This window comes from Callithrix jacchus, chromosome 16, assembly GCF_049354715.1.
Source record: "Callithrix jacchus isolate 240 chromosome 16, calJac240_pri, whole genome shotgun sequence".
Lineage (NCBI taxonomy): Eukaryota > Metazoa > Chordata > Mammalia > Primates > Cebidae > Callithrix > Callithrix jacchus.
The window spans coordinates 1,652,156-1,666,493 of NC_133517.1; the positions used below are offsets into that span (position 1 = coordinate 1,652,156).

Here is a 14,338-nt window from a genome sequence, read left to right on the forward strand (position 1 = left end):
AGAGGCTGGCTAGAAGCCGTAAATTTCTAGGAGAGTCACTGGGAAATATTTGGGAGGGTATAAAATAAAATATTTGGGAGGGAAGATAAGGGATACTTCATTAAGTAAATTTATTCAGGTCCATTGCAGCCTCCAATTCCCAGTCTTCGGCGATAAGTGCTGGTTTTTTTGTTTTTTGTGTTTTTTTGTCCTGGTATGGGGAGGACATCCCTCCTGGAGGAATCTTTATGGCTTACTATATTCAGAAAGAGACAGGGTCAGCTCACGCTTTCTGAAACTACAGTCTCTTCAGTGTTTCTAGAAATAATCAGTATATCAATCTTGCGTATTTTCAGATAACGTGGCTTTCACTCCTTCACTATTTCCCTACATCTTTCTACCAATTTCCATTCTACTCTCCAAAGTCACAATGATAACTTATTAGTACCTAATAGTCAACAGACTGATACATATAAAGTTCTTCCATAGTCTTGTTATCCAAACAATTATATTTTTCTTCTTTAAATTGCAAAAGTCATAAGTATTTTGTATATTTTTATTGATCAGGCATAAAGTAATAGGCATCATAGCCATCATTAAGAAATTATGGACTTCTCCAATGAAATAAACAATGCTTGGGTTCTTCATGATTTTTAAAATTTATACCATTTATTTTTATTTTTATATTTTTAATTTTTTTAAACATAGACTCAGTGTTCTTCAGGATTTTCCCAAAAGGTAAACAAAGAAGATAGATTTACTAAGTTCTTTTTTCCAAAAATGAATTGTCACATACTTAAAGAATTATAAATTATCTGTGATAATTTAAATGTAAATATATGATAGTTTATAAATAAATTATCTATGATAGAATAGCATGATTAGATAGCACCATAGAAAAGAATAACGACACAAAATACGCATACTACCTGATTATTGCCAGCAGAGTCTAAAATACATTTTCTTTTGAAATTTTTAGAAAACATTCAATTCAACACATTCGTGTTATGAGTTCGATTTAAAAAGGGGAGTGCATTCCCTAAAGCACCATGTATACCTAAAGGAATCTCCATATTTTAAAGAAATAACATCACAAAAGATCTGGAAATGTTTATTATGAAATAAAATCAGATGGTTTTTTGCCTTTTTACAATCCGCTATTCCTATCGTGTGTGGGTCAGTCACATAGATACACAGAGCCTTGATACCTGCCCCACATGCCGAGAAGCCTGAGGTCTTGGTGAAGAGCTTCTGAGATGAGGGCTCCTCTTCCTGCCACTCTGTGCATTGCCTGAACAGTGCACTCATGTTGAATTTAGTTGGATAAAAACTCTGCAGTATCATTAGAAAGCCATCTCATTCAGTATTTGGGTTCTCCTTATCATTGTATATCAATGAGAATACGTGTGCAAAATTAGGACGGAGTAAAAAGCAAACGTACGTTGCCTGTGTAGAAATGTTCACGTGTTCCAAACTCCAAAAATGTTTCAATGAAGAAAGCTTTCATTCTCTATCTTCTTGACACAGTATCACTTTTGTCTCACTAGTACCAATAGTTCTCCTTGTTTTAAAGTTACGCTTTCTCCCATTCCCACATCATACAAATGCCGGCATTACAAGGTGTCTCTCACAGTACTGATATTCATTACACATTTGTAAATAATAAGTTCAATGTATTTAGTTTTGTCTGATAACCAAAAATCACATCTTTGCTATAGGAATTTTAGTGACGGTATTGTAGGTGACAGCCTTTAACGTAGATTTCCTCTCTGAGGAACAATCCCGACTCCCTGATGTGGTCACTGAGCTCAGTTTGGAAACCGCAAAGCTTTTAACCCAAGGCTTCGTTATCTCTTCTGCTCATCTGTGCATGTTTGTGATTGTGGCCAAAGCTTGCAAAGCTTTTACCTTTATAATTCACAGGATAACTGGTAATTTTAATACCCACATTTTTAATGGCAAAATAGACCTTTTATCTGCGTCTGAAATCAATTTGGAGACTAGTTTCTACAAATTTAACATCTAAGATTTCTTACTTTAATTTTTAGTCAACATAACTTTAAATGTTTTTAAAGTATATAGTGAATCGAAGATTAGGAAAAGAAATATGTTGGTGCGTATTTTTTTAAAAGCTATTAATTTAGGCTAAAATGAGATGTGCTTTACTAACATTTTCATGAAAATAATTGATTTCATATATTCTGTTGCAGGAGGAAGAATTTCAAGCTTTTGCCTAAAACATGATCATAATGTCTGAATGCATTTGTGAGTGAAGGTTTTCTCCTGTTTTTTAATCACTCATTTTCTGTTTAACAACCCTTGCTCTCAGGAAACGAATTTAAACCCACTTAGCTTCTTTCACAAAGGGCAAGGCAAGTTCCTCTTGATTTATCTTCACTAGAATTATTATCAGGTTATACTTACTCTTCTCACCTAAGAAAATAGGAAATTATTCTGAGGCAAACTGACTGAATGCGCTTCTAATGCAAAATGGCCTCGTTCTTTTCTTATTTTTGAGCTGCACAGGTTAGTAAGCAAGAAGTGGGGCAACTCGACAGTGAGATTCTCTCTCTCTCTTTTTTAAACTATGTCTAGTCTCAGGAAGAGGGTGAGCTGTCAGGGATTCCCATCTCTTTTATTCACTGTTGTAATCGTAAGTCTAGAACGATGCTATTAGTTGCTTCATTATTACTTTCTGAATAAAAAAAGTACGAACCAAAGGAGATCTTTCTCTCCTAAGAGTAGATTTCAAAGCTGGAAATTAAGGTCAGATGCTGCTAGGTTATGTCATAAACAGGAAAATAAGACAGATTCTCTAATTTTTATGGTTTCATTGTAGTTCTCCAGCTAACAAACTTTTATGTAATAAGCCAAAAAAAGCTAAAGGTGAGTGTTTATAATATGTTTTGATCTCAGAGTGAGATAGATAGATAGATGATAGATAGATAGATAGATAGATGATAGATAGATAGATACTAAGTTATAATAAAATTAAACCAGGCTCCCGGGTTCACACACCATGTTTGATCAGGTTGGGGAGGATAAAGGGACGTTTGTGAATGTTTAAACACAAAACCAACTTTGGGTGAGATGAGCTCCCCACACTCAGCTAATAATGAGATAGCCCTATGGGAGCTTGTTTGAAGTATATTCCCAAGCTCCACCACAAAGAGTCTGTTTCACTGGACCTGAAGGGCTCCCAAGAACCTGCATTTTATGACATAGAGTGGCAACTTGAAAATTTCAAGAAAAATTAAGAACAATGTATGAGTAAAGCACAAAGAGAAAAAATAACTAGACAAGTTCTGATAAATATCAGCATATGATGGAAAAGTAGAGAAATGACTTTTCAGATGTCATTTTAAAAATCTAACGTTTTTGTAAAAAGAACTTACATTTCTTACTTTTACCAGAAGTTAAGTAACTTAGCAAATTGAAATGAAAATTCTGTCCTGGGGAGGATATTGCCCAGGAAAAGATGACCTTTTCTTTGGAAGTTGAACGAACACCTAGTGTCTGATAGATGATTTCGGGGATATTACTGATACATGCGTTTTTTTTTTTTTTTTTTTTTTTGAGATGGAGTTTCGCTCGTTACCCAGGCTGGAGTGCAATGGCATGATCTCGGCTCACCGCAACCTCCGCCTCCTGGGTTCAGGCAATTCTCCTGCCTCAGCCTCCTGAGTAGCTGGGATTACAGGCACGCGCCACCATGCCCAGCTAATTTCTTTTTTTATTTTTGTAATTTTTAGTAGAGACGGGGTTTCACCATTTTGAATAGGATGGTCTCGATCTCTTGACCTCGCGATCCACCCGCCTTGGCCTCCCAAAGTGCTGGGATTACCGGCTTGAGCCACCGCGCCCGGCCGATACATGTGATTTAAGTGTTGCTCGGCATGTGGAGGGAGAGGAAATCTACAAGTTAAATAAAGTCTTGTCAATTTCAGCGCCTCACAGATTTAAACTCCAATAAGGAAGATACGAATCAAATTTTGTAGGTGACGTTTGAAGAAAAATTGTTAGAGACAATAAATACAGTCTCGAGGCCCCTGTGTGTGGCTTCCCCCTTTGTGGCACCTGTTAGGCCTGCTCCCTTGCATCAGTAGCCAGAACTTGGTGTCTGCCTCCCAGTTCCCTGCACCACAGTGCTTGGCTCAGCCTCAACCTGCCCTCCTTGCTAAGGAAACATTGCCCTTGGCAGAGAGCTGGAGAAAAACAGGATGAAGGAAGGCACCTCTCACGTGTTCCCCTTCCCTCAAGGATCGGTCTTGTACTGTCTTTGTCTAATATAAAAAAAATAGGTGTCCAGTTTTATAGATATTTACGGTAGGAGAACTAGGCAGATATTCTTCCAATGACTGGAAGTGGAAATGCACCAGGCTTTTGCTGCCCACCTCAAATAATTTGAGGGATAGTTAGAATATACATTTTAAAATAACACAATGAGAGAATACAGATAAAAGTGACAATCCACCCGGTTCCTGGTTAAGTAACTCAGAATCACACAACACCGCATTAGCGGTCATTAGAGTCATCATCTTCTTAGTCTCCTTTGGAGATTATCTAGTGAGCACATAATCCGCATCCAGTTTAATGTCCTTGCACAGACTCTTGACAGAATCAGCCTCATTATCCTGCGTTCGGTTCGTGTGTACCATATGTGTGTGAACTTGGACCACATGTCTTTTATATTTCTTCTGATGGCAATAATCTTGTGAAATATTTTTATACTCAACTTAAATAAAATATAACAATGTATTCTAAAATGCCAGTAGGAAAAATATCACACATTCCGGTACTGAAAATATAATTTCAGAATTATTTTGCCACTAATTTCTATAATCAAATGTATACAATTTGGAAAGATTACCAAGCTGTAAACATTCTTCTAAACCTTCCTGCTCTGAATAAAACAGTAAAAACATTGAAAATGATGAAATAATTACTAAGATCTGTGCCCATGACAGCCCTTTTAGAAGGCCCAAGGATCTCAATCTTAACATTCTAAAAGAGCATGCAACTGTTACACAAAGGCACTTTCCTGTGATGTGATAATCAACCTGGATGATTTGGCATAGTCTGTGATTCAAAGATATTTCAAATTGACCTCCTTTGCTATAGATAACTACTTTTAGATTTTGGGTCAAATGGTGCCAGTTACAGAAGATTAAAAATTGTATTTAACTTTTGAGTTCACAGTGGAGTTCAGGAGAAACCAGTGCCTGTGATATTGGTGTCAACCATTACTATTGTCACTGCTCACTGCTCTGCCGGATGCTCGCCGTGACCAGCTCTCTTTCTCTTCCTGGAGGCCGGGGAATAACATTCCTACTCCTCTTGTACTTATGTGAGCAAATGATAGTTCTCTTCAATGATCCATTAAAAATATCAGGTTATGGGCCGGGTGCGGTGGCTCACGCCTATAATCACAGCACTTTGGGAGGCCGAGGTGGGTGGATTGCCTGAGCTCAGGAGTTCGAGACCAGCCTGGGCAACATGGTGAAACCCCATCCCTACTAAAATGCAATTAGCCGGGCATGGCAGCATGTGCCTGTAGTCCCGGCTACTCAGGAGGCTGAGGCAGGAGAATTGCAAAAACCCAGGAGGCAGAGGTTGCAGGGAGCAGAGATCGCGCCACTGCACTCCAGCCTGGGCAACAGAGCGAGACTCCATTTCAAAATAAAAATAAAGTCAGGTTATGTATGTCCACTCTGGGTTGCAGCACTAAGGAGCAGGTGCACGATTCTGTGTACTCTCTTTCCCTACCGTGGTTCTCATGGAAGAATCTTCATAGTGGGTGGGATACACCAATGTCTAAATATCCTGAGAGCTGACACACTGCCTTGAATTAGAGTCACCCAGAAACCCAGAGCAGATTATATGTGTGTGAGAAATAAATATTTGCGGTGTTCACCACCAAGATTTTGCTAACCAGCCTTATCTTGACTGATAAAAAGATTGGTAGCAGGAGCTGGGTCTGGCTCTGACAAGCATCTCAGATGTGTACATTAGTGGCTCAGCAGTTGGAAGGCAGGAAACTATGCCGTGCAGTAGCAAACGTAGCAAAACTGAAATAATTTTAGAGGCAAGCTAGCTAGCTAATTAAAGTGTCACTCCAGGAAAGAAGGTTGGAAAGTACAACTTCGCAGTGTATATTAAACGCTTTTGACTACATATGACAGAAAAATTACAAGAAAGAGAGAAGCTAAGAAAAAAATAACCAGGTGGCAAGCAGTAATGTAGAAGAGATTTTGGATATTTGGATTCTTGAAGAGTTGAAAGCCCATTGCTTCTTTATCACAAATAATATAAGATAAAATTGAGAAAAAATATTGAGCTCGAAAATCTCAGACTCTCAAAGTCTATAAGAAAGCTGGCTACACAATTAAATTATACATTTACACAGAATTTCTTAACTGTTTGCTTTCTAAATTTGTACTGAATTTCTAGTTTGTTTTTTCCAAAAAATATTTTTTCCTGTTTCCGGCTGAAACTATTTACTTCATAGCAATGACATTTTTCTTCTGTGGGATTTCTAATATTCATCAGTTTTCTTCCATATTGCCTGTACTGTTTGAAAGGATGTGATCGAATAACCACAGCTTTCTGGCAACAACGGAACAGTTTTGATTCTTTTTGCTATGTAAGGCTTTCCAACGTTTGAAACCCATAAGCCCTACAATATTTTGGGGCTCTCAGGCACATACTATCAATTAGCTATTGGATTCCCATGGTCTATGTGATGTGCACTCACATTCATTCATTCATGCATTAGTTCATTGAACTACAATAAGCCAGGCACTATTTAAGGTGGTGGAGATACCGCAGTGGGTAGAAAGGCCTCTGAACTCACGGAGCTTACGTTCTAGTGGAGAGAGACAGAAAATGAACAAATAAATGTGTGAATAGTTAGTGTTTTAGACTATGATAAGGATGAAGGAGAACCACAAAGCCGAAAAAGCAGGAAAAGGAGCCATCTAATAAAATGATATTTGAAGAGAAAACTCAATTAAGGGCGAGGAAGAGCCACACACTTCTCTGCGGAAAAGTAATGTAGGCTGAGGAAACGTCTAAGGGCCTGAGCCAGCAGCGTCGGTCTGGGTAGCCACAGCGTCGGTCTGGGTAGCCACAGCGTAGACAGAGTGGGAGACTCATGAGTCTATGTAGCTAGTAACCAGATCACTGGGGCTAAGTCTTGGGATTTTACTCCAAGTGGGATGATGTCTCAGTGGGAATTACATTCTTCTCCATGTGATGCAAATCTAAATATCTGTGGCTCAAACAATCCAAAGTTCAATTTTTGCTCACCTAAAAATGTGGAGTACACAACCCAAGGCAAGAGTGTGAGCTCGGCTCTCAAAGTTCTCTGGGAGGTGAGCTCCTTGTAGCTCATGGTTCCAGCATCCCTCAGGCTCTAAGCAGCATCCCTCAGGCTCTGAGCAGCATCCCTCAGGCTCTAAGCAGCATCCCTCAGGCTCTAAGCAGCATCCCTCAGGCTCTAAGCAGCAGAAGGAGAGAAGGAAGACGCCTGTCATACAGATTACACAGCAAACCACATTTTCTGCATGAATAACCGGAAAGCGTTGGTAGAACTCACCTTATTTCAGTTCCTAACATTTTTGTCCCATAGTCATCAGAGTCTTGAACTTACCTGCAGTTTATTCTCAGCATGAGCCTTTTCTTACATGGATGGATCAGGTTGGTGCAGGTTGCAGGTTCCAGGACTGAGTATTGGTTTCCTCCTTGACCCCATCTGCTGTCGGAATCCAGTTTGAAAACAAATGCCTGCCTTGTTGGGAAACACTCCATGTTTCATCAAACTCTAACAGTGCTCTTGGGAACCCTGTGGGATGGGTGTCGAGCTAAAGCGTTGAAAAGCAGAGACACATTTCTCAGTTAGCAAGAGATGAGGGAAAACATGAATGTGACATTAAATTGAGAAATATCTTCTATTGTTAAATAACAGAGTGGCTCTTTTGTTAGAAAAACACACATGAATATTCATCCACAAACCCTCACAAACACACACATAAAGGCATCCTCTCATTTTCTATGAAAAATTTAGTGACAATATTATAATTTACAAAGGAGCAATGACTGACAAAGTTTATCATTTCAGAAGTAATCTGAATCCTGAAGGTAATATATATTAGTATCCAGAAATATATTTTTAATTAGAGCAATACATAAAATATTAACATGTATACCATCTATTCATAAATATGTGCTTATATATAAAATATGTCTGATTATATATATATAATATATTTCATATATATATATCCAGATAGATGATATATATATGTATAGATATAGATCTACATGCTAGAGGTTCTCAGGTCTCCACTGCTCACTCCAAGTGGCTCCCTGTGATGGGTTATCCAGAAATTGATTACGTGCCCAGGATTGGCATCCTTTTGAAAACAGCAGCCTTCCTCAGCCTTGAAGTCACTCTATATTGCATGCCTCAGGAAAACTTAAGTGCCATCCCTGTAGGGTAAGAGAGTATTAGCATGTAAAGTATTTTACACCATTAATAAGGACCTGAAGGATCTCAACCCCCGTCCCCACCAAAAAAAGAAAAGAAAATCCCACTCAAAGTTAGGCTTGGGGAGAGGATAATATTAAAGTTCTGACTTCCACGCTGGTGCGGGTGCTCATGCCTGTAATCCCAGCATTTTGGGAGGCTGAGGTGTGAGGATTACATGAGGCCAGGAGCAGCACAGACCAGCCTGAGCAACATAGCAAGACCCTGTCTCTACAAAATCGATTTAAAAGCTAGCCAAACACGGTGGTGTACACGTGTAGTCCTAGATGGGAGGCTGTTGTGGAAGGACTGCTTGAGCCCAGGAGTTCAAGGCCACAGTGAGCTGTGACTGTGGCACTGCACTCCAGCCTGACTGACAAAGTGAGACCCTATCTCTAAAAAAATTAAAGTAAGATTATGACTTCCTACCTATTGTTAAACGTCACAGTGTATCAAGATTCTTCTGTCCAAAGAGCAAATTAAGGGTGTAGGATCCACTAAATTCTAAATTGCATGGAAAGGCTCAAAGCTGTAGCTCTCCCATTGATTCCAGGTCAACTCAAGACAATTCCTCAAGTTGGGATTGAGAGGTGGGGTTGTGAGAGACAATGAAGCAATGAAACACAGCAAAGCTGAGAACCAAAGACCTTTGGCTGTGGTTAACAATGAATATTAACTGTCTAGAATCAAATAGACCAAAAGGCTACTACTAGGTTCCAAAGGAGTTGCACCGCTAGACAATGCTGGTTGGGTCCCTTGGGAGACAGACTCTGAAAGAGGGATTAATGGGCAGGGGTTTTCAAGGGAGTGCTCTGGGAACACACCTGTGGAAGGCAAAGGAAGGGAAGGAAGCAGAACTCGGCAGAAGAAAAGTTGGGCTCTGACGCAGCCTCAGTGGAGGCGTCAGCCAGGCATGAGTAGCTGGGTGATACTTTATGGTTTTTACCAACTGGAGCAAAGAACAAGGACTATACACCCTTGCGTTGAGCAGTTACGGATGTGGGCTTCCCAGAAAGGGCATAACGTTGGGTAAGACAGCTCTCTTCAAGTCAGGCCATTCTGAAGAGCTTGCAGGTGTAAGTCACTGTTAGCAACACTCCGGGTTGCTGGGAAAATAAGTCCTTCACTTCTACCTGAGGTATGAGCAGTGCCTCCCAGGGTCCACTTCACCAAGAAACCACAAGTCTGGACTATAAGAAAATGCAGCCAATAGAGCTTGACTCCTAACTGACTATGGCCAGGAAGGAGTTGAAAAGCTGTTTGGCTATTCACAGTTGCAAAGATACGGAATCAACCTAAGTGCCCATCAGTGGTTGATTAGGTAGAGAAAATGTGGTACATACACACTGTGGAATACTACACAGCCATGAAAAACAATGAAATCATGTCCTTTGCAGCAACCTAGATGTAGCTCAAGGCCATTATTCTAAGTGAATTAACACAGGAACAGAAAACCAAATGCCACATGTTCTCACTTGTAAGTGGGAGCTAATCCTTAGAGACTCATGAACATAAAGATGGAAAAAATAGACTCTGGGGAGCACCAATGGTGGGGAGAGAGAAAGGGGGACACGGGCTGAAGAACTACCTACTGGGTAGTGTGCTCAGTAACTGGGTGACAGGATTATCCAGACTTCAAACCTCAGCATCACACAACATACCCATGTAACAAAACGGCACATCTACCCTCTGAATCCAAAATATAAGGTGAAAAAAAACGAAATCAATAAAAAATCATCATCAAAGAAAAAACACAAATAATCGATACACTTATGTAAATATGCACAATTTTACTAAGTAGAGAAAAGTAAATTAAAAATAAAAGTATTTCTCGATTATAATATGGGCAAAAATTAACTGATAATTTTCTCTGTAATTAAGGAAGTGGGTGATAGGAACCTCATACGCTAATGGTGGAAATGTAAGTTGGTGAATACTTTTTGAAACATATTTTAAAAATTTTTCAAAATATTAAATATTCACACTGGTTATTTCAGTATTTGATTTTTAGGAATCAATTATTAAAGAAGAGAAAGCCCAGCGAATGCACCGAACATGGGATGCAGAGCACGAAGGCGCCTGTGATGAAGGAATATTCAGTTCAGCAGGTAGATGGCACCAACGTGGAGAAAGAGCCTGGAAAGGAAGGTGCTAAAGCAACTGGACACCACAGGAAGAGAAAGAACTTCAACCCGAGTTTTATATTTCACACAAAATTCAACTCAAAATGCGCCACAGACTTACCTGCAAAACCTAAAACCGTGTGACTTTAGAAGGAAAAGAAGAAGAAAATCTTCCAGATCTAGGTCTGGGAAAGGGTTCTTATACTTGACACCAAACTCGTGCTCCATTAAAAAAAAAAAAAGATGAACTGGACTCTCTCAAAGTTAAACGTCTGTTTTCTGAAATACCTTTGAAGATGACGAAAACACAAGTTGCAGAGAGAAAATATTTGCAAATACAACAAAGGAACCAGCATGTCACATAATAATCTTTAAAAACTCTTGAATTTCAGCAAGAAAAAGAACAAAACAATTCAAATTTAAAATAGGCAAAAAAAAAAAAAAAAACCATGGAAAAATAATTCACCAAAAAATATACACAGATGGCGTATAGGTACATGTGTTCCGCATTATCAGCCATTGGGGAAATGATACATAACTACGTATCTATCAGGATGATAAACTAAAAAATCATGACATCACCGAATGCTGGTGAGGATGTGGAGAAACTGGATCTTTCACACTTTTCTGGTGGGAGAGTAAATGGTATAATTGTGAAATGGCTGTAGCCACTCTGGAAAACAGTTTGGCAGCTTCTTACAGGGCACAGTCAGCAGCCATACAAGCCAGAAATTGCAGTCTTGTGCATTACGCCCTAGATAGGAATTATTTTCCTACTTAAATTGCATGTTTTATTTCTCCCAATCCCAGCACGAGCACAGAAGCTCCATCATATCCTTCCCAAACTGGTTTTGAGTAGGTAAAGGTTATAGGGACCCTTGTCAGAACGTCGATACAAAGGGTTCCCAAACGCTGGGCACAAATGTGTCTGAAACACATGGAAGTAAGCAGTGCACTGGCCCAAGCGCCTCATGAGTCAGTTTGATTTTGCAATGCAATTTGCGTCCTTGGAACTCCCAGTCTGGCGGGGGACAGGGTAACATCAGGGAAGTTGAAATTGCCTCCTATTAGCTCACCCGAGAAAGGAAATTTATAATCAAACAAAAACCCGTAGATGGATGTGTATATGGTTTTACTTATGCTGGCCCCAAACTGGAAGAGGCAGATGTGCTTCAGCGGGTAAGTGGTGAAATGACTGCAGTGCATTCATGGCACACACGCGACTGTGCAAAGAACGTAACAAGTGATTGGCATGTGCAGCCACTTGGATTAACCTCCAAGGAATCACGCTGGATGAAAAAGGCCCAGCCCAGCAAGTTACGTTCCGCATGATTTCATTCTATCATGGCTTTGAAATGATAAAATTATAGAAACGGAGACAGATTCGTGGTTTCCAGGAGTTAAGGAGGCAGTTTGGACAGGAGAAAAGTAGGGGCAAGGAGCTACGAGACAGCACAAAGGAGCCTGTGATGATGGAAATGCTCATACCTTGGCCATACCCACGTCCCTATTGTGCTGTAGTTTTGCAAGACCACCACTGGGGGCAACTTCAAAATGGGGGAAAACTCATAAAGGGCATGTGGAATGTAACTGAGTCACTTCTTAAACGGCATGTGATTTGACAATTACATCCATACTAAAAACGTAATTTCAAAAATAACATTAGAAAACAAAAATGTAACCGAAGGGATACACAACTGGGGTTTAGATAAATATGTTCGAATGCCAGCTCCGTCTGCTTTTTTACGCAATAAATGGTCATTTGAAAATTGTGGTGGGTGACGGGGAGAGTTAGCATTTTATTTAATGTCTTAGGCAAAGAATATGTTAAACACATTGTGACCATTATTATTGTTACTGTGGTTATTAAAAGGCAACTTGTTTACAGAGGTCATGGTTCCCAAGGAAAGCATAGGTCCAACGTCCACTTCAGAGTTAACCAAAAAAACATAATGGAAAAGGAGCATTTCAGAGAACAGAGCCTCGCCCAGAGAGTGCAAGGGTCCCAAGAGAGCCTCCTAAGAGCAGCGGCAGGGCCTCGTCAGCAGAGGATCTGAGCCGGCACAATGTCTTCTCAGGGAAACGTTTGTTTTGCCAAGAACCCGTCTGGTCCTTTATTTTCCATTTTTCTTCCCGACTGTTTATTGCATCTATCCCATTCTTCTTCAGCTGTTGTATACTGGCTGTGTGTTAGGAGAGGGGCTGAGAACTTCTTTTTAAATCATACGTGTCCAGCCCAAAACAGTCATGACGAATGCACGGACTGAATGCAGAGATCCCTACACGCCTTAGCAATCCCAGAGTCTGAGCTGAATGCTGTCCACCCACGGACTTTGTGTTGTGTCTCTTGGGGAGAAAGGGTGTGTGTTCTGCACCGGAAAAGAAGAACAAACTGAATATTCAGTGTTCAGAATGGCAAACGGGGGTAGACATGACTCCCACTCACCTAAATCTGGCTGGCGAGTGGAGTCAGTCACCTGGAAGACCACATTTTCTAGTCTCCTTGCAGTTAGGTGGACCCTGTGACCAGTTCTGGCCAACAAGCCATACAGAAAGTGCTATGGCAGAAACACACGATTCTCTGTACTCTCTCTCCGCTGCTGTAGAGGGTCGTGCAGGGGAGCTTGTGTTAATGTGCAAAAGCCACAAGATGAAGCGACCTGGGGCACCGAGTCATTGCACGGGGTGGCTTCAGAGGGCATCCTAGGCCTAAATGGGTTGCGGATGAGTAAGAAATAAAGCTTTGCTCAGCCGTGGGGATTTGGAGATCAGCACAATAGAGCCTTTTGCTGTGGTGTAGACACGGTTTGTCCCTGCCAAAACTCAGGTTGAAATTTGATCCACAGGGTGGCAATGGTGGGAGGGGTTTGGCTTATGGAGGAGGATCGTTGATGAACAGATTTATGCCCTTCCTTAGGGGCAAGTAACTGCTGCATTTCTAGGAAATGAATGTATTAGGCCCCTTGAGAATGGGTTGTTAAAAAGAATCTGGCTTCCTTGGTTTCTCTCCCTTGCTTCCTCTCTCACCGCGTGATCTCTGCACACGTGTGATCTCTGCACACGCGTGATCTCTGCACACACATGATCTCTGCACACGTCCACCCCGCTGCCTCTTCCTGCCACGGCGGAAGCAGCACGAGGCCCTCATCAGATGCAGCTTCCCAATCTTGGTCTTTCCAGCCACCAAATTGTGAGCCATATAAGCCTCTTTTTATAAACCACAGAGCCTCAGGTATTCTGTTACAGCAACAAAAAATAGACTGAGATGCCTGTCTAGCCTTATCAATTTAGTTTTAAGTCTATATAAAAATGTTTGATTTTATTATAGATGTGTGATCAATTTAATGGTACATACATCACTAACATGCTCTGAAAGCTACTTGGTAGAGTAATTCTAGAGAAATAAGAAATGAAATGTTGCATACTTATGTCGGTTACAATTACCAAGCCAAAACAGATAAACTATCTGGGTAGCAAAAGGACTTCAAGGTGTTCTTATCAGTTTCTAGTTAGTTATTCATTCAAAAACCCGTGTGTCATTGAATGGAAGAATTCATTTCAGCTAATGTTCAGTTAAATTATATATAAATCTGAAGATAATATTATTGTTTACTTTCAAGAAATATTCTATGTCAACTACCAAATATTCAAGCAGAGATAGAAAGAGATAGATCTGGACAAAGAAAGTGTAAATATTTAATGGGTCTGT

At 40.3% G+C, this 14,338-nt stretch overlaps 1 protein-coding gene and 1 long non-coding RNA gene across 2 annotated transcripts in view; both read right to left on the bottom strand.

Moving 5' to 3' along the window:
- Positions 1 to 629: 629 nt before the first annotated feature.
- LOC144579675 (uncharacterized) lies at positions 630 to 8,185 on the bottom strand. The gene is made up of 2 exons (XR_013527823.1): positions 7,631 to 8,185; positions 630 to 7,477 (listed from the first exon to the last, which is right to left on the bottom strand). It is a non-coding gene; the product is annotated as an uncharacterized LOC144579675 (long non-coding RNA).
- Positions 8,186 to 8,379: 194 nt separating this feature from the next.
- The window catches only part of LOC118148433 (uncharacterized), a 190,049-nt gene continuing 184,090 nt past the window's right edge, over positions 8,380 to 14,338 (bottom strand). Inside the window, exon 2 of the mRNA XM_078352460.1 lies at positions 8,380 to 8,469. The gene's annotated coding sequence lies outside the window, so the exon portion shown is untranslated. The remainder of the gene's footprint in view (positions 8,470 to 14,338) is intronic.